Source organism: Taeniopygia guttata, chromosome 7, assembly GCF_048771995.1.
Source record: "Taeniopygia guttata chromosome 7, bTaeGut7.mat, whole genome shotgun sequence".
NCBI lineage: Eukaryota > Metazoa > Chordata > Aves > Passeriformes > Estrildidae > Taeniopygia > Taeniopygia guttata.
Window position 1 is genome coordinate 36,397,101 of NC_133032.1, and position 26,946 is coordinate 36,424,046.

The 26,946-nt window shown below is 40.0% G+C and overlaps 2 long non-coding RNA genes across 7 annotated transcripts in view; both read right to left on the minus strand.

Moving 5' to 3' along the window:
- Positions 1–1,675: 1,675 nt before the first annotated feature.
- LOC140684505 (uncharacterized) lies at positions 1,676–6,742 on the minus strand. Its single transcript, XR_012056858.1, has 2 exons — positions 3,503–6,742; positions 1,676–2,356 (listed from the first exon to the last, which is right to left on the minus strand). It is a non-coding gene; the product is annotated as an uncharacterized lncRNA (long non-coding RNA).
- A 283-nt stretch (positions 6,743–7,025) lies between these two features.
- Positions 7,026–26,946, minus strand: part of LOC121470278 (uncharacterized) — a 96,849-nt gene continuing 76,928 nt past the window's right edge. For 2 of the 6 annotated variants that reach the window (XR_012056861.1, XR_012056862.1), the window contains exons 2-4: positions 8,529–11,035; positions 7,266–7,367; positions 7,026–7,156 (exon numbers count right to left, since the gene is read on the minus strand). This is a non-coding gene — a long non-coding RNA (uncharacterized lncRNA). Of the gene's footprint in view, positions 7,157–7,265; positions 7,368–8,528; positions 11,036–12,106; positions 12,315–20,089; positions 22,979–26,946 lie in introns of those variants that run through there. The other 4 variants (XR_012056863.1, XR_012056859.1, XR_012056860.1 and 1 more) reach the window with 4 other exon arrangements.

The following is a 26,946-nucleotide window of genomic DNA, read 5'->3' on the forward strand; positions in this document are numbered from 1 at the left end:
CCACACAACAAAACACAGTGCTATGGAAATATATAGCCCCACAAACTGATTCAAGGTTTCTAATCCAAGTGGTCTCACTGTCTGCAATATTCCTTTCTAAATTGTGCCATTACATCCCACAAATCGACTTGCAATGAAAGGTAATTTCTTTTTATTCTCTTACAGCTTTGTGGGAGAAAGGAAGGAGGAATCTATCCCCTAAAGAACAGCACAGCAGTTGCCAGGCTGAAGTCTCTAACATACACAACCTCCTCTGTGCTTCTCCAGACACAGACCCACCAGCCCTGTGAGAAGATGAGTGTGTTTACCATGTTGAAGAGATCAGCAGTAGATTTATTGGAGAGAGTAAAGCCTTTGGGCAGATGAGAAAAACTCTAAAAAATCCAGTTTCCAAGCAGGAAATTTGAGGAGTGATGCAGAGATCGTGACAGAAGCTGAAAACTGCATGCAGAGACGATACCTCAGCGTCAAACTTAACACATGGAAACAGCAACAATACATATTTTTGAGAAATGTTTCATATATTTGACCTGGTTTTTGTGTGTTTTTTTTTTTCCCCATAGAGAAAAAATAAATCAATCTTTTCACCACCCTGAGAGAGTGCACTGACTCCCACTTCTTGCCTGGTGCACAGCCCTTGGGTCAGCTGTGGGTGAGGGAGGTGAGCCCTGAACACTCTCTGTGCTGGGCAGAGTGGTGAGAGGCTTCTTCTCCTCTCCTATTCACTTCTACCATCCCACGTTCATTTTCCTCCCTCACTTTGGGATAACCTCCTCAAAACTTGCTTGAAAGTCCTTCCCCACAGTCCTCCAAGTGGTCAACAACTCCAAACCCCTTTATAGACCACAGAGCTCTCTGTCCCCATATCTCACGTGAAACACAGAACCAGAAGTCCCCACCCTGCACTACGTGAAGCCCCAGAAAAATTGTTTTCTTCTTTAAGCAATTCTCTAGGCTGAAAGGTGAGGGTTCACTGTGAAAATTGGTATTATTTCAAACAGGCTGTCACATGTGTGGTGAGGATGGCTTACCAGTCTCTCCAGGCTACCTTGCAGATTCTCTTTTATGGTCTGAAACTGGAGGGGCTGCTGGAGCCTCAGAAAGCCACAGGCAGAAACCACACAAAGAGATTAAAGATGTGATAGGGAGAGGCAGGAGGAAATGCTCATTTTCTTGTCTGTATTCTTCTGAAGGTAAAGCCAACAGGAACTCCTGCACAGGTCCATGAGCTTCCAGAATGACCTTTGGAAGTTTCTGTCTGTTTGAAATTTGTTTGGAGGTTTCTGTCTGTTTTCCAAAGGCAAAAAACACCACCAAACCCAAAGCAGAATCAAGCATGACAGGAGAACTTCACAAAGACATTGCTGTTACTTTACTCAAGCATTTTTTCCTGCTCTCCATCTGCAAGGGAGTAGTAAAAGAGACACAACATAGCTTTTCTACCTCTGTGCACATTGGTGGAAGTCTGTAATATTTTTCTCAATTAAAATCCCTGGGAAATGTGGTAACATTTAGCTCAACATGTTAAAGAAGGTCTGCTTCCATGCTGTGCAGCTCCTTGTGACTTTTCCAAGTTCAGCCATTTAGAACATTTAAATATTTTAGAGCCATTTAGAACACTGAGATATTTTAGAAGTCACAGCGATTTCTGAGACACTTTGGACTGAAGATGGCATTTTTTGGTTTGAGTGGAACTATTTATTTTAATTTGAAAAGAAGTGTAGAACAAAGATTCTAGTGATCAAAATCCATGTATGATGAGTGACGTGTGGCAAATTATTTTGCTTTTGTAGCATCTTTAATGCAAATGAATGTGAGGTTCCTGAATATTTGACATGAGGATGTATTTATTAAAGTGTTAGTAGCACAAACAAGCATCATTAAAGCAGGCAGACACACCATTAAGGAGTTTATAGCAAGAAAACCCAAGATTTCAGAATTGGATTAGGAACCTGATTTACCTGCAGGTAAATAAAACAATGAAAAGATAAAATAGCAAGTGAATATCAAATAGAAGTGTTCAAGGCCAGGTTGGATGGGGCTTGGAGTAACCTGATCTAGCAGAAGGTGCTGGAAAAAAAGATGGTCTTTAAGGTCCATCCCATACCAAATAATTCTCAGGTTTTATGATTTTTATCATGCATTTGGGATAATAAAAGAGAAAAAAAAAATCTTGGGAATCTTACAAACAAGACAGAATGTGAAAAATCTTGTTGCCTACTGTGGTGTGGCAATATCAGAGAGGTTTGGACTCTCTGGTGTCCATCAGAGCTGTTCCAGGGGGGCAAAAAGTGTCAGTCAATGTCCAGCTGCAGCCAAGGCTTGTAAAACACTGGCCACGAGTCCAATGCAAAAGCTGGAAAAGAGAAAAATCACTAAAGGTCTTTTCTATATATACATCCCAGGGAAGAGCAGCACTGTAACACAAACTGCTGCCTGGTTTGGAGTCTCTGCTGCCAGCATTTGTGTCAGCTGAACCTCCCAGGCTGACAGCTGACGTCACCAGAGAACCTACGAGACTTCCACCAGAAAAGTCACAGAAAAGAACATTTATTTCCCCAGCAAACCCAGTCCCTCTGCCTGACTGGCATATGTGAGAAATGCTCTGTGTAGCCTCCTCTGATTGTGAGGTCACACCTCCCTTTAATGAATTCCCTAAAAGTTTACAGCAAGTTCCCTTAGTGACACAGGGAGGGTTTCATTGATCTCCAGCCGGGGCTGTCATTATCAAAGGATGGGGTTCCAATTTCTGATTAATGAAAATTATAATTATGTACAGATAATGGGGAGGGAGAGAGAGATGTTTCCATGTTGCTTTAAACAAAGAAGAGTTAAGGCCTTATCTTAACTATGCATTGGCACTGCAATGCGAAATGGTCATGCAAAATTAATTTTTAATGTGTTCAATTTATATTAAAAATTTCTGCAAGTGTGTGATTTTTTTTTTCTAAGGCTGGAGTGCTACTTCATTTACAATATTCCCTGAAGGTGTTTTTTTTTTTTTAAAGAGACTCTTAAACTGAAGCCATTTTAAGGGTTTTATGAGACATTATGTGAGCTTTCATATGCAAGTTAGTCGTTAAGTACCAGATATTATATTCTGTAATATGCTTAAGTGATATTAGAGGCTGTATATAGCCTGCAGTAATGGCTATTGCTGCTTTTTTAATTTATCAAGAAAATGTTGCTTAAATAAGGAGCAAATCAGTGCTTGGGTGTTAGAAAATATAAATGTAAAGGAAGTAACAATATTGTTGTGACATATTTTGTGCTCTCAGCTTCACTGGGGAGCAAAACCAGTGTCTGCTTTCTCCTGCTCCTGATGACATACATGATAAGTCCCATATATCACATGCTGGACATATATAAAAAAAGAGAAATTTTACTAAACAGTCATTACTCCTCATGACTTCATAAGAATTTATATCATACCTTTGTTACTAGATTTTTAATTTTTTAAAAATCATATGATTCCTGGTATTCAAACAAAGTAGCAACTCACATTTGGACTTAAAGGAGTGGAGTCTTTGAATGTTCAGCCTACAAAGGGAAATGTTTTTGTTAAGCTGGATTCACTGGTCAAGCTATAAAAGACAAGAGAAAAAAAAAATGACATGGTGAACAAACTTGCTACTTTTTTCTCCACCCTCCCTCCTTTAATGTAAGAGGAAGGAAAAAAGAGAAAGCTTTGAGCTGACAAGTGTGTAGAAATGTAAAAGTCACTTGACTTTCCTTTCAAATGTGGCTCTTGCTCCTTGTCCTGACAGCAGCATAGAGTCCGTCTGTACTGTGCTGCAGAGGAGGGGAACACAGGAGTGTTTGGGACTGACAGCCCTTGGCAGTGACACCTCTGTTGGCCACAGAGTCCCCCACCTGCTCCGACCCCTGTGTGAGCCCAGCTGACTGCAGAGCTCACTCTGCTCATCAAAATATTCCTCCTCTACCCACGGACACCTCTGCTGTGCCCAGCTGCAAACTCCCGCTCTCAGGCAGACTTGTGATTGAAGAAATGTATTTCAAATGAAAAATAATCTTTTCCATTTTCTTCCCTTCTCCCAGCTGCTGATTCCCACCCTGATTCCTGTTCTGGAGCTGTGATTAATACTTTTTTTCTTCTTCTTCTTTTTTAAATCACATCATCCTTCTCTCTCTCTGCCTCTCCTCCCCCTCCTCTTCCCAGTCCTCCTCACAGCTGTGGATCCTCACTCCTCCTTCCAGTTGCCTCTGCTGCCGTCCTGCTCTCTTCCCTCCCCCAGCTCCCTTAAATATTTCAGAGGAAACTAATCCAGCTTCAGCCAGGCTTTATGGACTGCCTCTCCTCTTGTCTGCACTTATCCTCTCTTGCTGCCTTTGGGAGGAACAAGGCCCTGGGCACCCTCAAATCTCTGGAATCAGCCTCCTTAACGAACCCTGCTTGCAAATGACCATCAAGCTGGTCACCAAATGAGCAATATGGACCCAGCCAGTGCTATCCAAGGGACTTGAGGGCTCTGAGTTTCACAGGGAGCACATGGGGCTCTCCAAAATGATGCAGCGAAAGCCCAGGATAAACATCTCCAGGCTCCCGCTGACGCCTGGGCTCCGCCTGCTTGATGACCTCACGTGGGGTGCTTGAAATCCTGTGAATGCCAAAAATCAGTGGTCCAGAGGGATCCTCTTGGCAAGCAGGAGATGGCCAGTGAGCAGAGGGCCTGCCTGTGCTCTGGAGGAGAGGAGGTCAGGATGGGGTGAGCTGCTTTCCCTTGCAGGACAAGCCCTGCCTCGCACATTTTTTTAACGGTTTGTGTCTACTGTGAATTCTCCTCATGGACCAAAAAAACTTGGCCCAGGCCTCTTAACTTTACAGTAGCTGTCAGGAGAACCATATATTCACCAAAACACAGAAACATTCCCCCTTTCATCATCAGCTCAATGATGGCTCCCCAGTCCAAGCATGAGGAAAACACAGCAGTCCTCAAGGGCAGTGATTTTGGTGTCTCCAGCTCAGGCATGGGGATATGTGGTTAGAGGACAAGCTTATGTCATGATCTGCCCATTATCCCTTCACTGAGGTGGCTTTTGACTTTCCCTGGAGGTCTCCCTGCATCCCCACCTTTTCTGGCTGAGCAAGCGCCAGTGTTTTTTATGAAACCAAACTAAACCAACAGATAAAGCAGTAATAAATGGAATAAATCTCCCAACACTGGAACCACCTCCTGTCCCTGCTCTGCACTCTGCTCCCTCCCCATGATGACCCCCAGCATCACTCTCATCTCTGTTCCACAGCCACTCCCAAACTCTGAGTTCAGGAGCCAACATTTAACCAGCTTTAAGCTCTTTCCTATGGCCCAAACCATCTTTCCCTTTCCCCAAGGATGTTTCTGCATGGAGGTTTCCTGTTAATGTCCGTGTGGTCAAAGGGCAATTAGGCTTTTCTCCTGCAATTTGGAGCTTGAACCAGCTTCATCTGTGTTAGGCAACACAAGCATCTGCTTCTCCTCTCCCTCCCACCCCCTGCTCATGCACACACAAAGCCTCATTATATTAATAAAATATTTTCCCATCTTCACCTGATTAGCTGCCTGCACGTGCCTGTGAGCCCATTTTCCATGAAAAATGCGTGTGTGCATTTATACCCATACGTGCCAATGCACCTTCCCCTGATTATATACAAACAGATGTTTATATATAGAATGCATATTATAAATTTAAATTGATATGGGAACATAAATCTGAATAAATCACAGCTAAGCTGCAGCTTAAAATAAACATTCTGGAAAAAAATAAGCAAATAAACTTTTTTTTTTTTTTCATTTTGGCAGAATGTTTATTTATTTAACAACAGCGATGCAGTTGCTTACACTTTCTACAAATGTTTTATCTCTTCTTCCTCCGCACCTGTCCCTGAGTGAATAGAGCCACATCTGTCTCATCTTGGCATAACAAGTACACATCTACATCTGTGAAAGATGATTCCATTTTTGAAGGAAACACTGTCTACTTTTACACTCCTGCAGCCTGCTAGAAATTATTACACAATGGATTTTGTGTCTTGCAGGAAGGCTGCTAAATAGTGAATAGCGAGTTTGGAAGTGGTACAACAAAAGTAATGCCCTACTTTAACAAATAGATGGCTAGATAGAAATATATATTTATTCTAAACTTTGTGGGTGAGAGAGACCCACTGATTAATGTTACCTTCATTTTACTCATTCTGGTGTAGTGGACTCAGTTAAAAAGCTCAGGAAATGGGAACTGTAGAGTGGAGGGTAATAATAGGCTAGAGATGCTTTCACCCATCAGCTGCCGTATCAGAACTCACATGAAGTTGATAATGACTGGGAAAATAGTTTAGTTGGGAAAATCCTTCCCTGTGAGGATGGTGAGGGCCTGGCACAGAGTGCCCAGAGAAGCTGTGGTTGCCCCTGGATCCCTGGAAGTGTCCAAGGCCAGGCTGGACAGGGCTTGGAGCAGCCTGGGACAATGGAGTCAGCACTGACAGTGGGCTTGTGGTTGAGAGCAGTCTGTCCAAGGTTATGTCGTTAATGACATTCAGTGGCTCATTAAATAAATGAAGAGCTGAGCTTTGGCTGATAGGGGTTTAATGAGTTAAAACTGTGAAATAGCCAAAAGCCTCTCTAGTGATACTGAACTGATGAGCAGCAGTGGTTTTGCCGCTCATCATTCTTTTATGGGCTTGACTATCAAAGCTGAAGTAAAAATAAAGGAAAGATGAAGCAGCTTGAAGTTCCTCTGTTGGATTTTCCTCCACTGCACCCAACAGCTCTTGTAGTGATATACAAAAAGCTGTAAAAGCAGTGCAGGAGGGTCATCCATCCATCCATCTGTCCACCCATCCATCCATCCATCCATCCATCCATCCATCCATCCATCCATCCATCCATCCATCCATTATCCATCCATCCATCCATCCATCCATTATCCATGCATCCATCATCCATCCATCCATCCATCATCCATCCATCCATCCATCCATCCATCCATCCATCCATCCATCCATCCATCCATCCATCCATCCATCCATCCATCTCTCCTCACTTCTCACCTGGAGGGATAACTCCAAGAAGAACATTAATCCAAGGTGTTGCAGAACCCCTTCCCTCTGTCACAGGCTTTGTTTTGCCCTGTGCCAACACATTTGTGTCTGCTGAGCAACCTGATAAACAGGAAGACAAAGAAATTTCACTGTAAGACAAAGCTTGGCCAGGAAATAGAAACATTTTTCTGTGGAAAAGAAAGCTGCCTGTAGTAAAATTTCCATTCACCACTTCCTGTCTCTTCCTGACTATTCTTCATCTTTTGTCAGCCTGGAGTTCTTGTGCAAAGTGTGAGAAGCCTTCATCGTTTTTTCAGCCACCGAGAGTCTCCTAATTAAAAAACAAAAGAAAAAAAAATGCAGAAGTGACAGCATTATTTTTGAAGACAGCTTTTTTTTCACTATGTTGCAGGACAGACACTAGAAGCAACACAGATTCACTATTTCAAAACAATCTGAAATCTGCTCAGATCAAAAAGAAATCAATGTCTCCATGAGTGTGATTTCAGAATGGAAATATTTTATGGAGGAAAAAAATCCCAATTAGAACACATTATAAATTGTCATTAATTTAATGGTTTAAAACATATATAAAGATTTAAGGAGACATTATCCTGGTAGCTGTATCATTCTAAGAAAAGGTCAATCCTTAATAGTTCAACAATCAGGACTGGTTTTCTTTTTAAGTCAAGTTTGGAAGGCAAAGCACAATTTGTCCTTCTGAGGTATTGAGGTATTGATACGCAGGTCTCAGATGCCATGATGCCCACCCCCTGCCTATTTTTTTTTCTTTTTTTTTTTTTTTTTTTTCAGTGTTTCATGTACTATCTTTAGGCTTTCTCAAAATCAGCTGCTTGATTTACCCATCCTTCCTGGGAATTTATGATTCATATCTTCCCTTCTTTTCCCTCCCCTCTCTTCTGCCAGACCTTTCCAACTCCCAACTGCTGTTCTATCTTCTATATTAAGCACCCCAGGCTCTGATGTACTTGACAGTGCCCTGTACTTTAAACACACACACAAAAGCACTCTGGTGATCTGAGATATCTTCCAGTGTGACACACATGCACCAGCCTCACACTCCAGACCTTTCACGATCTTAATTAATACCTCATATTTAAATTTTTATCTTTTAAAAACCATTTTATTCTATTATTTTTAAAAGGGATGGAAAAAAAAAAAGAACATTGACAGTTATATAATGTGCATTATTTACTTAATAGCTGTTCTGGTCTATTGGGTAAATATATAGCCAGGCAGTTTTTAAAAACACGTATTACAGACCCAAGAGACCAGAGAGGCTCTGAAGCAGCTGTTCCAGTCTATTGGGTAAATATGTATTTAGGCAATTTTTCAAAATATGTTAAAACTCCTTCAGTGCCATTCTGGTCAATTGGTTAAATATGTATTTAGGCTTCTTTTATAAATGCCTTTTATGCAGCCGATAGACTGAAGGAACTGCAAGTGCTGAATATGTTTTCATAATTTTTACCTGTGGGTATCACTGGGAGTTGTTTCCTGCATTCCAGCTCCATCCCCTGCTGTCGCAGCACTGAGGACGAGCTGGGTGTCACAGCCATCATCACCAAGAGCAAACACAAATATTCCCACACCTGGAATGACATTATTCCTTCTGATTGTCATCCCTGCCCACTCAGAGCGATGCTCTCCATCTATTTTTCCTCTCTGTCAGTGGACTGACACACTTTGCGTTGTGCTGTGCTGGTTGGGCTGATGGATATTTTTAAACCAGCCATGTTTTTTCAATATTCAGAGGCACAAAATGGCATTTTGAAGCCCTGCTGTCAATTCTGAGGTTGTTTGTATGAGTGAAGTTTAGCACATGCTTAAATATGAGCCAGATCAGGGCTCAACCAACAGGACTTAAATTGCTTTATGATTAAAAAAAAAATAAAAAAAAAAATATATATATGTATATATGCCTCCAAAATCTTTTTAGGTGTTCAAGGTGGTAGGAAAATCAAATCTGATGGCTGAGCTGTAACACAAGTTTCTTAAAGTCTTAGTGCAAAGTGGCTGTGACAGATGTGAGCATGCTGGGGTTTGTAGAACTTCTGCTGTATTTCAGCTGAAGATTTATATTTACATTCAGTTCTTTCAGAGTGAGCTCTGGTGAGAATTTTATACAGTGAGAGAAGGAGGAGCTGGGCTTAACTCAGTGGCTCAAGGAATCTTTTCCAGGCTTGTTTCTGTTAAACCACAGCTTTCAAGACAATTATATTTGCTCCATGGTTCCCTCTTTGCCTTCCCTCCCTTTATGGAGCAGACATCTCCACTGAGCTGCTGCTGTAAATTAATCCAAATTTTATTATTGCAAAAACAGAGCTAAATAAATATCTTCTTTTATCCCCACTGCATGAACTGACAGCATAAATTCTTTCTCAGTTTGTTCCTTAATGATAAATTATTAACTCTCCACGTAGAATCGATCATGTTCAGCCTGCGATGGTCTGTTCATCCACAGAATGTCTTCATTTTCCTGTGCTGATCATTATTTCAGGAAGAAAATTTTCATTATTTCAGGAATGTCCTCAGCTTTCCTCGAAATCTGAGTTACTACTGGTAGTAGTTGGCTGGACTTGACTTATGGTAAGTGTTTTTATCCCACCTCTTGTTCCTTCAGGATGGGTTTTCATTCTCCTTTCCCAGCATAAATGTGATGTGTTACTCACCCATCCAGCTGTCAAAGAGGTTGTTCTGTCTTGAGGATTTTCTGGTTTTCAGAAATTTTGAGATAGGCTATTACAAGTTATAATTTTCAGTTATTTTTATTAATTTTTTATGTTTTTCTTAAACAACATTCTTAATAATAAAACCATTGTAAATATTTCCCTCAATTGTGTTTAGAAAGCTGGGCTGTATGAGTTTGGGAGTCTTTGCCAGCCTTCATGATTTCTGTGATTCTCTGTGTAAAAGGAAACGACAAATAGGCAGAAACCACATGGGAAAATTATGAAAACAAGTGTATGCTCACACAGGTTCAAACACAGGTGTAAATGCATATGGAGATGGAAATGAAAATTTAGTGTATAATAAAAAAATATGTATTCTAAACAGCCACCTGATAAACTGGAAATATTCCTGTTGAAGTCAGTGTGGACACTTTAATTCAGGCAAAGTGTAAACCTCTACAGACTGGAGTAAAATGATGTCACCATTTAAAATAAATCAACTGGTTTGCATTAATACAAGTTTAATACAAGTTTAAATCAGAGGATTTCTAAAAGAAAAACAAATGTGGAAAAATATTGATAAGAATTCTGACAGGGAATATTAATAAATGAAAATGTTGATAAGAACTCTGGATACATATGATGATTTATTGCCAAAATAAGTAACTTTATTACCCAAATTATTAGACCAGCTGTAATGCCAGGATAAAAATAACAGTGATGCTATGTCACTCACATAATTTCATAAACAATGATCAAATCCCATCAGAATAAGAAACATCTTGTCTGTCAAAGATTACGAGATGCTTTCCAGATCCACCAGTATATCCAGGCCTTTCCATTAATCAGTGCCACTGAGGCTTTTCTCTTTTGAAATCACTGAGCTGGATGCCCAGAGATGCTCTCAACAGGAACTGCTGCTGTGTAATAGACTCAAGCCTAAAATGTGATTCTATTTTTATAATACAAGGATCCCTGCTGGCTTAAGGGAGTGCTGGTGGATCCTGTTCCCACATCTGGATGTCGAGTTTATTCTGTTGGAAAGGTGAAATTCCATTTTTTAATTATATTCCTGTTCACTGGGGTTGGTAGAGGCCAAAGGTGGTGAGTTTTTATTTTTTTATTCACCAACTTACTTTGTAAGTTATTGGTGAGGTTTTCCTTCTCATAGGATGCTCACATCCTGCCAGGAGAAATGTAGGTAAACTGTAGGAAGCTTCTGGAATAGCTCAGCCAAACTGCTGCATTTCTGCCCCTTTAACCTGTTCACAGTGTTCTCCTAGATAAAAAATGGAAGTACACATTTCTGTGGAAAAAAAATAAAACAACATTACTGAGCCAAAGTGCTTAAAAATTAAAAAAATAAATTTAGAAAGGAAAAGAATTGAATAAAACCTATTAATTTAATTATCTTTATAATACATAAAGCATATAAAGAAGGAGGAGCCCCTGCTGCTACAGAACAAGAAGGTTTTTGTGCTTGTGTGTGGCAGCTCTCAGAGAGGGCAGGAGGATGGGTTAACCTACCATCGCCATAATTTGGTTTGGCAATTTCACTGATCATAAGAATATTCTTATTGTATCAAAATGTGTGACAGCTTTGTGATGGGCACAAATGGGGGATGAGATCAGACCCCATTTCATTAGACTAAATGGAAATGTGATGTTTTCAACAGTCAAAAAACACTGAAAACATCATCAAAGCTATCAGTGCCCATCTCTCTGCAATCTCTGCTATGATCATTTTGTTCCCTTACCATTGATCTACTACAAAACTGAAAATTAATTTAAAGGAGGAAAGATCTTCAAATATTTATATCTGAATATTTGTGTGGGCAAAATGCAGGCTAAGCTAAGAGCCTGTTACACTCACCCAGATGAAAACTAAACCCAGAGCACTGGCCAAAGCTCTTAAAGAGTAAAAAAGGTGACTTTGCACCGACTGCAGTGGACATGAGGGTCAGCCCAGGTCTTGAGTTCTCCTTCCAGACCTGTGTCCACCTATGTTATTTTCTTTGCTGCAAAACTTCTTGTCTCTCTCACCAGGAAAGTTTACACATGCAACCTTTGATTTGTGAAGGTGTCACTTGGCCAAAGCAACCAGAGCCCAGATGGGAAAGAGAAAAATGGCTGAGGTGGAGGTGCAGGTGAATACACAGGGGTTCAGAGGAGATAGAGCACGTTGGGCAGCTCATTTGTCAGCTGAGCAGCAGCCCAGCCTTTCCTAGCAGACATTTACTTTGTTCCACGTGATATTAAGTAAATGTGATATCGTAAAACTGATAAAAGGAGTTGATCTATTGAAACTGGCTGGACTTGAGCCACTTCTGTACTCTGTCACCACCTGCAAGAGGAAAAAAATGGTCCTGCAAAATACCTGAGTCTGCCACTCCTGCTGTACTGGCTTTCCACTCAAAAGCACACACCAGTCTTCCTTGTCTTTGAAATATGAGTCTTTCTTTCCTTAATCTGCTCTGGACACCACTCACACCCTGAAGTGGATATTCTCTTTTACCATTCAGAGCTTTACTGTGTTTCTGCAGTGCAGCAGTGGGAGCAGAGATTCCTCCTCAAGATTTCTCTGCCTGGGGAGAAGAAAAAGGTCTTTCTCAGTAATGAATAACGTGCACACCCACCATCAGCACTGTCACTGCCTCAAGAGGAGACCAACACGGAAGAGTCCACTGATATGGCACAGTGCAGATCCACCTCAACCAGTGGGAGCAGTTCCAAAGGGGATTGAGAAAGGAAAACCCTCCTAGTGCCAAAAACTGCTCTCCCACTCCTGTCTGTGGCACAGATGGATGGATGGACTGAGCTCAGCACATCTGAGCACAAGGTTTCTGCCTGCAGGAGCTGGCAAGCCCCAGGCTGGGGTCACAACTCAACACTTCTCTGTCAGGGAGCAGAGACTCCATTCAGCTCTGCGGGATGCTCTTATGCACGTCCAGAAGCATAGATGTGGTTCTGGCAGGACTTTTCTCTTTCTAATTTTAGTAAAATATTTACAAGAGAGAGGTACTTCCTCACAGTACCTCAGGCATTAGTCACTGATAAGACAGAACATAAATTCTGGGCTTTAATCTTACATCATATTATTCCAAAAACCACCTTAACATGCAATGGTACCTTATAATATTAAATTTTAACCCCCCCCCAACTTTTAGAACTGTTAGAGAGCATATGCTTACGGGAAATGTAAAATCAGACTCCTGATGCTGAGCCTTAAATTAGGTGACATTGTTTAAAATACCTTCAGAGTGCTTAATCTGATTTTTTTTGTCCAGTCTAAGCACTTGAAAACCCGATGAAAGGCATAGTTGTTTGATATATAAAACTTTAAGTATTTATGTCTCTAAAAGGCAAGTTTCCTTGCTTTTGAGAATTTTTCTCGCTGGGAAGGCTTCCAAATCCCCTCTCATGTAGCTTCATGGAATTTTCTCAGCTCTCATGTTTGCTCCTTCTCCACACCTCTTCCCCAGTGCAGAGAGGCACATCTGTCTGTTTTCTGCCTTATCAAGCAGACATCTACATCTGCGAGGAAAACACCACTTCCTCAGCTAAAAACCTGTATCTGATTGTGGTAATAAAGCACTACTTCCTCAGTTCAAAACATTCATCAGACAGGACCAATTACTTCAAATGACTCATAGCAACAGGCAAAGCAATGCTCGTCTTCGCGGAGCCTTTGAACTTCCACCGCTTCAAAGGTGTACTAAAACGTGGTTATGAGGCGATTGTCTAAAATTGCCAAATTACCAGGTTCCGAGCTCTGACATTTGTTATTCTGAGCCATGAGACAAAGGGAAGCAGTTTGTTCACCCACTGAGAAATAGGGAGTGAAACAGAAAGATATTTCCTCTAGGTGAAGAGAGCTCGTAGCGCGGTGAATTCTCAAACGCAAAACAGAAAAATGCTCTAAATTAGTCAAATAATATAATTAGGTGATCAAACAATACATGACAATAATGCAAAATGCAAACAATATGAGCCAAAGCTACTGAGGGAATTTAATGGGCTTTTAATCACATCCTGGAGGTCAGAGTGGCTCAAAGTGTTATTAATGGGAATCAAAGCTTTTCACCTTTAGGTCACCAACTTGGATGTGGCACAGGTTGGTTCTGACTGAGCATCATTTCCATCTGGTAATTACTGGGGGGCTTGTGGTCTCAGAAGCCCCACAGGAGAGGAATTTGCAGAATCCAGCATGAGAATGTGCATCATCTGCAGTGGGTCAAAGGGTGTCCAGCAGAAGACAGATGATCCAGGAGAAAACACAAGATTATGCAGCTCAAAGCTCTTCTTTCATTAAATATTTCAGTGCCTTCTACTACTTCCAAGTAGTATTAAATAAAGTTCTGAAGTTATTGTCTAAAATTGCCAAATTAATTGTTTCTAATAAATCTGTTTCCGCTTTCCCTATGTCCCTGACGGTCATGGCTCTCTCCTGACAAGCACCATGCTCAACAAGATTCAGCAATCTAATTGGTTAATAGTTACTTTTGGGTGGGCTGATCCAGTCTCTCTAACTGTCATTAACAGTAATTAAATTAACTTCGAAAATTTAAGTTAAAGAAGAACCCTATACTGAGCATCATAAAGTATATTATTGTTACCTACTGACACAAAGTTATTTAGGTATTTGTGATGCAACAGTTATTTTATCAGCAATCTTCCAATATTAAGACCAGGTTTAAATAAATATAGCTCTAATTCAGGAATGTATTTCTATTTGTTCCATTTTCATATCGAGACATTCAGTTTGAGTTTTTTCATTTTGTTGATTTTTTACCTGTTTTCTAAACAATGAAGGTGATCAAGCACATATTTGGAGGAGGGCATATGACAAGTGACAAGGATTATTGGGTTTTGTTGCCAAGAAAGTTCACTGTCAAAATTTAGTGATGGGACTGGCCAGAAAAAACACAAAATCTCATTCCTTATTTGGTATAATTGTTCAACCATATTTTCTTGCAAATATCTATATGTAAACAAGGTTCCATTAATGTTTGTCAATAAAACTGCTGTTTGCCTACAAGTTTTGCCAGAAATATGTTAATGCAACTATTCAAACAGAGAAATGCAACAACAGAGAGACAGAGAAAATACATTTCAAAATCCCAGTTGTCTCAGTGGAGGTCTTTTCCGGGCTAGAAGTCACTTCTGGCTTTGGTAGGAAGCCTACAGGCACTTCTTTTTATGAGTAAGTTACATCTGTTCAGGCACTGCACTTTCCTAACACCATACTTTTGTTTTTTAGACTGAGGAGCCTTCCAGTCTAGCAGCTCAGATGCTTGCATCCGTCTGTACCCTTTTGGGTAAATACCTGTCACTCTGTGCTCCACACCGAGACACTGACACACTGCTGGCTCTCCTCTGGCACACAGGACAGTGCCACCAGCCCAAGACTTTCCACATCACTCCAGGTAAGGAAACATAATCTGTCCCTGACAGTTTCTGCCTTTTTTTTGTTTATTAAACTCAAAGGATCTCCAAGAGTGTTTGACGGAGCAAAGAAACGTTGATTGTCTGGTAAGTCCCCCGCTGGTTTCTGTGCCTGTGTCTTTGCTGGGCAGATTTGGGGATGTCTGTCAGCAGAAAGAGCCACACCTGGCTTTGTAACCCTCTCTGATGAAATTTTATGTGCACAAGGCACGTACTTTTTGTTTGTCACATTTCTTCGTACTGAACACTAATCCCTTTGCTCTCTTTTAAGCAGTCAAAGAACAAGCACTTCTGTGCAAAACTAGAGTGTCAGGTTAGCCCTGTGTCAACAGAAATGCATTGATCTCTCCAGGAATATGCATATTAAAAAGCAGGTATTCCTAAGAAACCATTGTCACTCATCTGGAAGGACCGAGAAAACTTAGTCAAGGTGTGTGTCAGAGGTTTTAAACTGCCACTGCAATCTAGACTAAGGTTAACTCATTTTTCCTCTGCACCATTCTCTATGTCAAGGCTCAACCTGTATTCTCCTGTTCTCCCAGAGCACCACACATCCGCACTCATAGTGTCTTCATTGGTGGCACCCTCACTACTCCAAAAAAAAGTTTTAAATCCATTTTCCCTTAAAAATAAGCTACTAACATCACCATTACTCTTAAATACTGTTGTCTCTCAGTTAAAGGGTCACCAGAGTGGAAAAGATGATAAGCTCATAAATAGCCCATAAACTGCCTTTCATCTCAGGACAGTGAATGAGGAGAACCAGAGCACAAACAGCTTTGGAGGAGCGATGTATGTTCTCCCTACTCAGATACAACTCTGAACGATGTTTCCTGTCAGGCACCCAGGAGCTGGATTTACGAGCACGTCAGCGCCTGCATTTCAGCTGAGGATGCCCAGATGGGGAAACCCTCTCACCAGCACCATGAAATACCCATCTGCTGTGTATTAATAATCCCCAGGGAATTATTGTTTCCTGCTGCCTGGTTCTTACAATTGGTGTTGGGAGGCTGGGATGGAGGAGCACAAACCAGAGTGGCTCTGGAGTGAGGATGAGGTTGAGCCACCATGGGATGTTCTTTAAAAGCTCTAAGATAGTCCACTCTCAGCAGAAAGAATATTGAAAAGCGAAATGTCCCCTATGCATCCATTTGAACAAATAATACATTTATAGCACTATTATTATATCACGAGAAACAGTTAACTGAGACATGGCATGTAACTGTTAAAAATTACACACCAGCAAACATCAGTCAGGGACACTGAAAGGAAGAGTTGACGTTTATAAATAAAAAATGATGTAGAAATTAAACAAACAACCCATGGAGACTCTTTCAGGTTTTTTTCTTTTCCCCCCGTTTCTTATGTAAAACCACACAATAAATGGTCTTTGAGTTGCAGAGGTTTAATCTATGTGCAGAAAGGGAATTAGAGGCTGATTCAGGAGTTTTTTTTTTCCTTTCCTTTCCTGGAGGCCTCTTTTTTATTTTCTTTCCAGGTATTGATCGTGAAAGTGATATCACACCAGAAGGTGCATTGATATGGTGTTGAGTAACAGAAAACTGCAAAGACTCCTTACAGTATAATCAAAGCTTCTGTCCGAGCCCCCCACTCTGATGAAATCCAATCAATAGGGACGATTAAATGACACATACAGAGCCATCAATATTAAATACAATCCATTTCCTGTACAAGAGCAGTGCAATGTAAAGTGGACAAGATAAAACTTGAATAGGCAGGTTATTTACGATGCTTGTACAGTATTTAAGCAGTGATGAAAGTTGGGAGCATACATTATTTGCATATTAATCAAAAAAGCAAGTAAGCTTTTCAATGCACATAAAATAGAGTTTGGTGGGCTTGCAGTGTTTCCAAACAATATATTTTTTAAAGTTATTTTTGGAGGGGCAAAGTCAGAGAGGAGTCAACTCCAAACTAAGAAACTGTAGATTCTACCATCTCTGATTTTAATGAGCCATTGGATTCTTACAGTGTTTTTTCAGTGTTCCACACCATTTCCCTGTTGCAGCAGAAGAAGGGGTTTGAGATTATTCATTGCAACTTTAGTCTGAATTTTACCTCCAGAAGTGAGGAAGAGACCACCAAGAAGAATCACAATTTCCCACTGTGAGCAAAAATGCAATATTGGAAGGCACCTTAAGGACCACCTTGTTCCACCTCCTGCTATGAGCAGGGACACCTTCTGCTGGACCAGGTGGCTCCAAACCCCATCCAACCTGTGCTTGGACACTTCCAGGGATGCAGCCATGGATTTTTGGATCTCCAATGGCTGTTAGGGTTGCCAGAGGGCTCATCAAAGGAAGGTTTTCCTCTGTGGAATTCCCTCACTACCCTCAGAGACATTCTGTAGCGCTGTCCCTGGGCTAGGGGGAGTCCACCAGCTGAGATAAATTGTTTTTTGTAAACTCTCTGCTCTTCTCTGCTGTGCCAGCCAAAATGCTTCCACCAGCTCTTAGAGAGTCCATGTATTGCAAACACTGAAAACCACCTCTAATGAACCTGGTTTCCTTCTCACACATTTCTTCACACCACAGCTTCACAATGTGCAGGTGGGGAAATGGCAAAATCAGGGATCTACTCTCAAAAGCAACAAATTGATAAAAATACAGAAATAGATTAAAAATATGGATCTCCAGCAAATCAGGCCCTGAATCAGACTGTCTTTTGTTCTAGAAAAGTAATAGCAAGGATGAATGAATTCACCTCAGAGGGAAAGAGACAAAAGGAGCAGCAGATTGGTAGAAAGGTATCACTATGCTACCCCTGAGCACACTGTTCTTCGCTTTTCACACATGAATCCTCATCATATTGATTGATAAATATTTTCTCCTTTTTTAATGTCAATTCATTCTTTTTCAGCATTAAACTTTCACAGTATCTTTGAAGTGAACAGATAAAATTCCTTATCATCAAAACTTGCGCTGGTTTTAGTGGAAACCTAGAAGGACTGTTGACAAGTTTCAAGTTATTCATGTATTTATGTCCTTTGTTATACTGGGCCATAACTGGGTTTGGTATCTTCAGGATGAAAACCCTTCATCTTAACACAATTTTCAAGGATTTTTTTAAAAACTCCTCAATAAAAGTTTTATAGAGAAAGTGTGCCTGAAAAATGTTCTTGGAGATGACACTACTCTCTGCCAGGACACTTTCACAAATACTGTGGGGACAGCAGGTTGTTTGCCAATGAAAAGCTACTTTCGCTTGACAAAATTGAAAATTGATGACAAAGTGATTGGGTATTTCTCAAAATGCTGTCAAATGTAATGACATTGGGTGTGTTCCAATTAGTTTTGTAGGCTTTCGAGATGCAGCTCTCTCTCCTTGCCTTCTGTGTAAAAAACTTTGTGGCGTGAGTCTGGTCTGCTGAAGGACAGCTAGAGCTGCTACAGCTCCCAGAATTTGCTAGGGAATAAGGCTGCACTGACACATCTAGTCTGGACTAAATAATCAACTTTCACTTTGCAAAACTCAAGCTTTCTGGTCCGGTTTGGTGCGGCGTTATTCGCACACAGCGCAGGTCCATGGGTCACGTTGCCACTAAGAGTAGGGGGAATTTGCTGATAAAATAACTCATTATCTTTGGCCAGTAATTAACCACACTCCTATAAATTCAGAGGGGCCATGAGGTGCCTAGGATGTGGTGGGACCCCACCAGCAGGAGAAGAGGGGAGAGGGAAGCCAAAAGCTCCAGCAACGTCAACGTGTGTCCCCTTTAGGCTGTGGGAGCTGGAAACCAGGATCTCCCTCTCTCCCTCCTATCTGAAGCACAAATAACATAAAGCTGGGATAGGATTGATACGGAATGCTACATAAAATGTTTGCTTATAATTATTTCTAGCACCCTTTTGAAGCTTAGGGATAAAACATTTCTAATTATTCATCAGGCCGTTGGAACTCCTAGGCCTCTGTAATAGAGATTTAGCAGAACAACAAATAACATACAGGGATCCAGATGAAAGGAGTGAATTTGAAGGGATTATTACCATAAAAAAAGCAAATGACTATTTGATGGAGTTACAACAATACAGAGAGTCAGACAGGGATAGAGAAATAATGCTAATTGATAAATACATAGCTGCTTAAGCTTTAATTTGAGCTGTGGAAGAGTTGTAAAACAAGTGATACCTGTAATTTCCTTTTTAAAAAAGATCCCTCTGTTTGAAATGCATATAGAAGGAAAACCCCTCAAATGCAGCTTTTCTGCCCCCCTCCTCCCATTTTCACCATATTACAGTCACAAGAAGTAATTATTTTAAAGACAGGACCATGAAATTTTTTATGGTCTTGGCTGGCTTACAGCTGCATGAAGATTTGCTCCCCAGTTTAGGATGGGAGCCATGACATCTTCTGCAGGATCCTGTGATCTGCTCATGTAGGAGCCCCATGGGCCACAGGGAGCAATAGGCATTCAAGGAATGAAGAAGGGATTTTGTGTTCACTACCATATACCACAAAATCACTGCCTCATCTTAATCAAAGCATTGCAAAGTAAAAGGCAAATCATAAAGAAATGGCAACAAAACACCATTAAAACCCCCCCAAAGTCAGCAAAAGCAGGATTTTTGAACCATCTAAGGTGCAGCCATTCCTACTCTCTCATTTTTTTCAATAGAACAGACAACCTTTAGTCAGTTTGTCTTAAATAAAGACATATAAAATAGATAAGTGGAACGTAAAACACAAAATAGGATAAATGTGCCATATTCAGTGCTGTTATAAGCAACATCAACACCACCACACCAGTGATTCCACACAAAAATAGTTTTTTTGGTAATTCATAAGCTGTCATGCCTAAAGGAGGGAAGGAAACAAATCTGACTTTGCAAATACATGCAGGAAAAAAAAAAAAAGAAGAAGAAAAACCTCAAAAAATCATGGATAGGAGACTTACCAGCTACTCTGCAAGCTGTGTGCTTCTTTATATCACAAATACTGGTTTAAAGGGCAAAGGTATGCAAAGCAGATGGATTGTGCCTATCTCTAAATCAGAATTTCAATGTAAGACGTTTTTCAACAGCTCAATAGAGTGGCTTAGAAGCTTTCTTCCTCTCCTTAATGAGGGGGGTAAAACGGTAAAACGTTAGCATTATAAATTGCAGCTTAGAGAAATTATATTCAGACTTTTTTTTAAAAAAAAAGAAAAGGAAGAGAAAACCCGTATGCTCTAGATTAGCAGGGGTGGATCGTCTTGTTGAGACTTGTGCTGCCAAAGCCTATTAAAGTAATTCACATTTTATACACAGACATTACCATTTTCTCTGAACTATAACGTCCTTGGAGCATTACTCCGCAGAGACATCCAAAATCCACTTTAGATGGGGCACAAAGGCACAGTTTGAGATTTACCTGTGTGACTTGTCTCGCAGGTGACAAGCATTAAGGAAGGAAATCTACACTTCTGTCAGATAAGCAGGAATTCCTGGTTCCTTAATTCACTTGAAAAGAAAGGATAATTACCTGAACTAAATTTCTGCGCCCATCTCAAATGGACTCTAGGGACAATCCTGCAGATTAATGCTCTAAGAACATAAGATTCAGAAAGAGAACGTAGGGATGTATGAAATAGGATCTCTTTTAACAACCTGGATCAGAAACTGAATCCTGAACTGAGGGGAGGGAGAAGCAGAGGAAGGGGCAAATCCAGTGCAGCATTAATGCATTCTGCTGCCTCGGCAGAATCAGATTTTGACCATAACAATCACAATTATTTTTATAGGCTCACTTTTTTTTCTCCACATTCTGATGGATCTGAGATATTTCCACGACCTGAATGCTCCGGGCAAGATCCTCAGGTGATGTAAATTGGCATTGTTTCTCTGAAATACCATCTTTCACATCCTCTACAGCTTTTCTGCTCATCAGCAGTATCATAATCATCTGGTAACATTAATTAATTTTCCCCGTGTTTTATGCAATGCTGCCTCTGCCTCCTCCCCACCTCAAATTGTTTTGATTTTGTTCCTTTTTTTTTTTTTTTAATTGCTGTTATTGCTCCACGTCTGCTAAGTAAATCTGCGGCGTGTTACTTTAAAAATGAAATAAAGCTTGTGTTCATAGTGACAGTCAATAACACTACAGCATTATAATCAATTGCTATTTGTAGCAGCAGGACTAGCAGTGGGGGCAGATCAGTGCAAATTACTGTCACTGTGTGCTGCCGTGTGGTGCAGCCAGCCTGGATCACGGGAGACAAACCATCCCAGATCCAGTGGGAGCACAGGGAGCTCAGTCACACCTGCACAACCTCACAGCCATGCACAAACATGAGGGGAAAGTGGTTATGATCCTGCAGGATGGAGAGGGAGGAGAAATAAATTAGATTAACCCAGTTGTGCTGCTGAGATCCAGGGCTAAATGGTCCTGCTTTCATGATGGGCTGGAGAATGGAGGATTACAAGTACCCAGGGATGTACAAAAAAGGTTGGACGTCTCTGTTGTAGTTTAAACTGAGGGTTTGTGCAGACTCCTGTAAGCCATGGGGGTCTTCAGTTCAAAACACCTGTTAGGATCAATAATAATGCCAAAAAATGAAATATAATAGCTCCCCCTCCAATCTTTCTGTAGAAGCAGGAATGTTTGTTACTGCTATAGATCACAGTGATGCAATTTTTTGTCTGTGTTTCATCCGAGGAAAGAGATCCAGGCTCTGATCTCAGTGGGGGAGAGAGCTGTTATCTCAGAGCTGGGCTCTGGGAGCAGCAGGTCAGACAGGTAATTTTAAACACAGAGATACCCAATTCTTTGTGTCTCTTCACCTTTCTCCTCCATGAATTCGGCAATTCATTAGGAACCCCTGTGATTAGGGAGAAAAGCTCAGGGTGTTTAGTGGGGAGAAAAGAAACCTGATGCAGATCAAGGTCACATCCTTTGGAAAAGAAAGCCTTGGCTAGCAAGCAGTGTATGGTTATGAAATTACATCTGATTACCTGGCTGGAGGGTGTCTTACTGATTTGGGAGGCTGCACTTCAAAACCCAGCCCCTTGTTCATCTTTCCAGCAGGAAGGGGAAAGGAAAACCCGACCTCCAGGACACCCCAGCTCCTCACACACCCTCCTGGAGAGGGTGATGCAGCAGCAAGGCCAATGCAAACACTGAGCTCACTTCTGGGACTGCTGCAAAGGATGACAATTTATTGCCCTTTTTAATGATAGAGTTTGTGATATGCGCACTTGCCAACTGGGAACTGGAGTGAGATCAATGAGTTATTTTACATAGGTCCCTGTATTCTGGGCCAGAATGAAACTGTTGACCTAGAGGTGAAAGTCTCTAATTTTATTTCTAGTCCCTCTGAGTCATGTAGTCACCAGAAATAACACTGACAGCAATAAAACCAAGCAAACAAACAAAACTAAGCAAACATCAAATATGAAGGGAAAAGGGCTTTGCCAAAGAGGCTCAGCACACGTTTTGTGAGATGCTGTAATCTTTGACAGGGAAATCTGGACCATAAAAACCCCTCTCTCCTGGAGCTCAGTATTCTCCTCTGAAGACAAACGTTTTATAATAAATATTTCTGTGCCTGTGGAGCTTTGTGCAAAGTCGGACATGATATTTTTGGCAATATCTGCGTGTCAGTAGGAATCTGAGAAAGTGTCACATACTGTACTCGAGCTGGCCGGTTGGTGAGAGCCATGGGTTTGAATTTACATGTCACACATGGGATGGGCTGAGCAGAGCAGAGCCAGAGGAACAGGAACATTTCTTCTCTTCAGCCTTTTCATCCATTTTAACCCATGAACCTGAACCACAAAATTCATGTAAAGTTGTTGTATCTGAATTCACCTCCCTACTGCCAACTCTCTCCACCTTCCAAAAGCACAGAGCTGATGCCCTTGTATATTTTTAGATCCAACATTTCTCCTGTTTAGCAAAATCAGAACTGCTCCTTATTATTGTTACTACTAATATTATGAATAATAATAATCATCATCATCATGATGGATTTTTCACTATGCCTTTAGAAGGTGGTTTCCAAAGGAAATTTCTATGTCTATTCCTGGCTAACAGGCATAATGGTTTGGGAAAAATAATCTTCCACTCAAAGGCAGTTTAACTTCCAATAAGGACGTTTTGGCTCACAGATTGTTAAGGAAAATTGCTTCGTTTTGCAACTGTAATTCCTATATTTAAATGAATGGGATTTTCCTTAAGATAGATTTGAAGTATGGAATTTTCCTTTGTTGGACAAGAATCAATGGAGTGTTTGCTGCTAATTAAACCAAATAAGTTAGCTGAAAAGGAAAATGAGTTGATTTTGAAGGAACTTCATACTACAAATGCAGTTTTGAGTAAAAGAGAATTTAATCTAATTTAATGTTTTCCCTTAAATTTCAGGGTTTGTGCTTCTCTATTATTTTGAAGACTATCAGGGATCCCTCCCTGTTGACCTAAGTCACTCAACATTATGTGATCTGGGTGAAGGCAATGGGGTTTGGATTAAACCTTTACAGTCTGTGTTTTTTAAGGTCTCAGACAGCAAAGATTCAGCACTCGCACACCCTGAGATCAATCAGTGAATTCAGAAAACTGGAACACATGCACCGAAATCACCACATTCTGTAGTGACAAAATATTTTGCAGAAACAGGGCTGTGATGCTGTTAGTGGCTTGGTTTGACCTGATTTTCCTCTACACAAACAGAAAATGTCAATGGGAGACGCCGACAGCAGATTTCGTGGCTTTGGAATTTGATATTACTATGGATTTTAAAACATAAGGGGGAAATGCATAACAGCAAATGAATGCACTTCTTTATTTTTAACCTGTTCAGCAATTAACTGATTGTAATATTCAAGTATTGTAGATCACTGCGGAGCACAAATTGAATTCTTAATGTTTCTATATATTTTATACCTCTAAACTCACAAATTGATAATTATCTGAAGAAAAAAAAATTACTGTGGTGAAATATTCTCACTTTTGTGAAAATATTCTTTGAGAAAGACTTTTGGGTTAACTTTTTTGATTTTCTGGTGTTTGGGGAGTTCTGTTGAGTGACTGGAGCTGCAAAATTAATAAAAATACATATATACTTTTTTGCAGTGGGTAGTGTTTTTTTTTTTATCTATTTTGAGGAGCATAACCACTGGGATAAACCCCACAGTAGTATCCTTAATATTATCAAAGAAAAAAAATAAAAATGTGTATTTTAATTAGCTTGAAAGGGTCAAATGGCAGAAATAAAAAATCACCTGTGATACAAAAAGTCTGGCTTTTATAATGATACAGAGTGTAATTCAATATATCTGTTTAGATATTGACCTTCTGCATTATTAATGGCTTTGAAAAGGCTACTGCTGTCTTGCAACTCTGGAACAGGTGGAAGCCACTGGAAAACCACCATTTATTGGTTTCTGTACGCCAGATTACTTTCCAACTAAAACCCAATGCAGATATGTTTGCAGCCTGAATGTAAGAGGGAATCTTCATTTTTGTGGTTTGGTTGTTTTGGTATTTTTTTCTAAAGCTCCTTCACTAATTCTTCCCCCTCCTAAAAATATCCTATTGTGAAAGAAAGGTTAAATTTCCATTAAAAGTAGCAATTTTGTATTGTAAAAGCAGTTTATTTGGATAGGAGACATTTGGAAATCCCTGTCCAGCCTTCTGAGTAGCCTTCAGCTTCAGAAAAATCCTCATTTATCTGAGATATTTGGTGTCTTAAAGTTCCTATTAGGCACCTGAGATTTTCTGATAGGTAGCTGAATCCCTGATTACAGGGCAGTAATCACAACAAAAATATTCTCTCTTCTCTGTATTCATCTTTCAACAACATTTTTTGTGTTAGATACATGCCCAAATGTGATCCCAAAACAGAGCACAGGGCCTCCCACACTAAAAGCACCAGAAATACTATAAATGCAAATTTTGGCATTAGTTTTATTTCCTTGGTAATTTTTTTCCTTTTTTCTTCTACCAACAATTACATTCTGTTCTGTTAATAAAGAATAAATATTCAGACATCACAAGGTATACCTGGTTGGGCAACAACTTCAGTATTTACCTGTTTTTATTTTCAGAATGCTGTTTTGATTAATTTCCATATTAAAAATTTTAATGATGTTTCTTGTCTTCAAGGATTTTCAGAAGCATTTCCCATTAGATAAGCTAAATTTTAAGATCTTATTTCCCCCCCAATTGATGTATATATCAATTATACAATAGAGACAATTGAAACAACCATAATGACATAGTATTTCTTTGCTGCTGTGGAAAAATCAGTTAAATATAAACCAATATTTTACCAAATCTCTTGTGAATATTTCCCCTAAGGGCCAGATCCTGTGTGACTTTCAACATAGCAGAAGGAATTTATGTGCAAATCAACCATCAAGCATAAAACAACAATAGAGATGAGAGAAAAAACCCCAAAGAAATAAATAAAAAAGAACAAATTTCAAATAATGTTAAAATTCTAAATATACTATAAGAAAGACTGCAAAAACCCCTGTTTATATAGATTTTCCTATAGTCCTTTTACTGACATTTTAAAGGCAAACATACAATTCTATCAGGAGAAACCTTAAAAAATAGCCATGACCTCATTTGTAACATCATCAAATATTAGCATTTTCCTTCATTCTAATTGTCAATCTATTTACATACATTATGCTATATTCAATGTACAGTGATGTTCAACTGATTTGGAAGTGCTGACCTACACACAGAAAACAGATAAAAGGAGATTTCTATTTCTTTTTAATAATTTGTTCTGATTTTAAAGGTCTGTTTGTAGTTGATTTGGTTTCCTTAGGAAGAGAATTTCTATATTTCCATGGGTTCTCCTGGCCCAGGGAAAGTGAGTAATTCCAATATTTAAATGATAGGATTTTCCTTAAGATAGATTTGAAGTATGGAATTTTCCTTTGTTGGACAAGAATCAATGGAGTGTTTGCTGCTAATTAAACCAAATAAGTTAGCTGAAAAGGAAAATGAGTTGATTTTGAAGGAACTTCATACTAAAATTGCAGTTTTGAGTAGAAGAGGATTTAATCTAATTTAATTTTTTCCCTTAAATTTCAGATTTTGTGCTTCTCTATTATTTTGAAGACTATCAAGGGATCCCTCCCTGTTGACCTAAGTCACTCATCAAGTGGGAATTTCAAACTGGAGTCAACTTCCCACAATAACATTCCTATTCCAGGAGCTAACATTTGCTTCCTGTGAATGATGCTGGAAGATGCACCAGTGAGACAGGTCAGCCCTGAAAAAGATCTCTGGATCTTCTCCTCATCACAGATTTCATCTGCTGATTGATCTAAGGCAGCTTTTTATGGAGCTAACCTCTTTCTATTCCTTGGGTCAGGTGGAAATAGGTGGGGGAAATATTCTGTGATAGAGGAAGGAAGATCTTTTTGAAGGAAGATCTTTTTCCTTCTCAGGCTGGAGTCAGAGAAGGAAATCTGTGCTTGGATTTACACGGGGCTTTCCTTCCCTTGGTTTGCTCACAGGAAGTTGCTCCAGACATTTGGGCAAGGAATTGCTGAGTTCATCACAACCACAAATTCATCTGAAATATTCTCATCCTTCCCAACTGAGCTAAAATCAGCAACTGAGCTGTAAAACACAGTCAGCCTCCTGAACTTCAGGTATTTTTAAGCCAGACTGAGATTCTGACATTTCTGTCCCTTTTTTTTTTTTTTCGCTTTGTTTCTGACAGTTTTGTATTGCCAACCAAATCCAAGAATTCCAAGTGATAACAGGTATTCATCATTCCCCTCCTCTGAACTCCAGTGAACTTCTGACATGCTG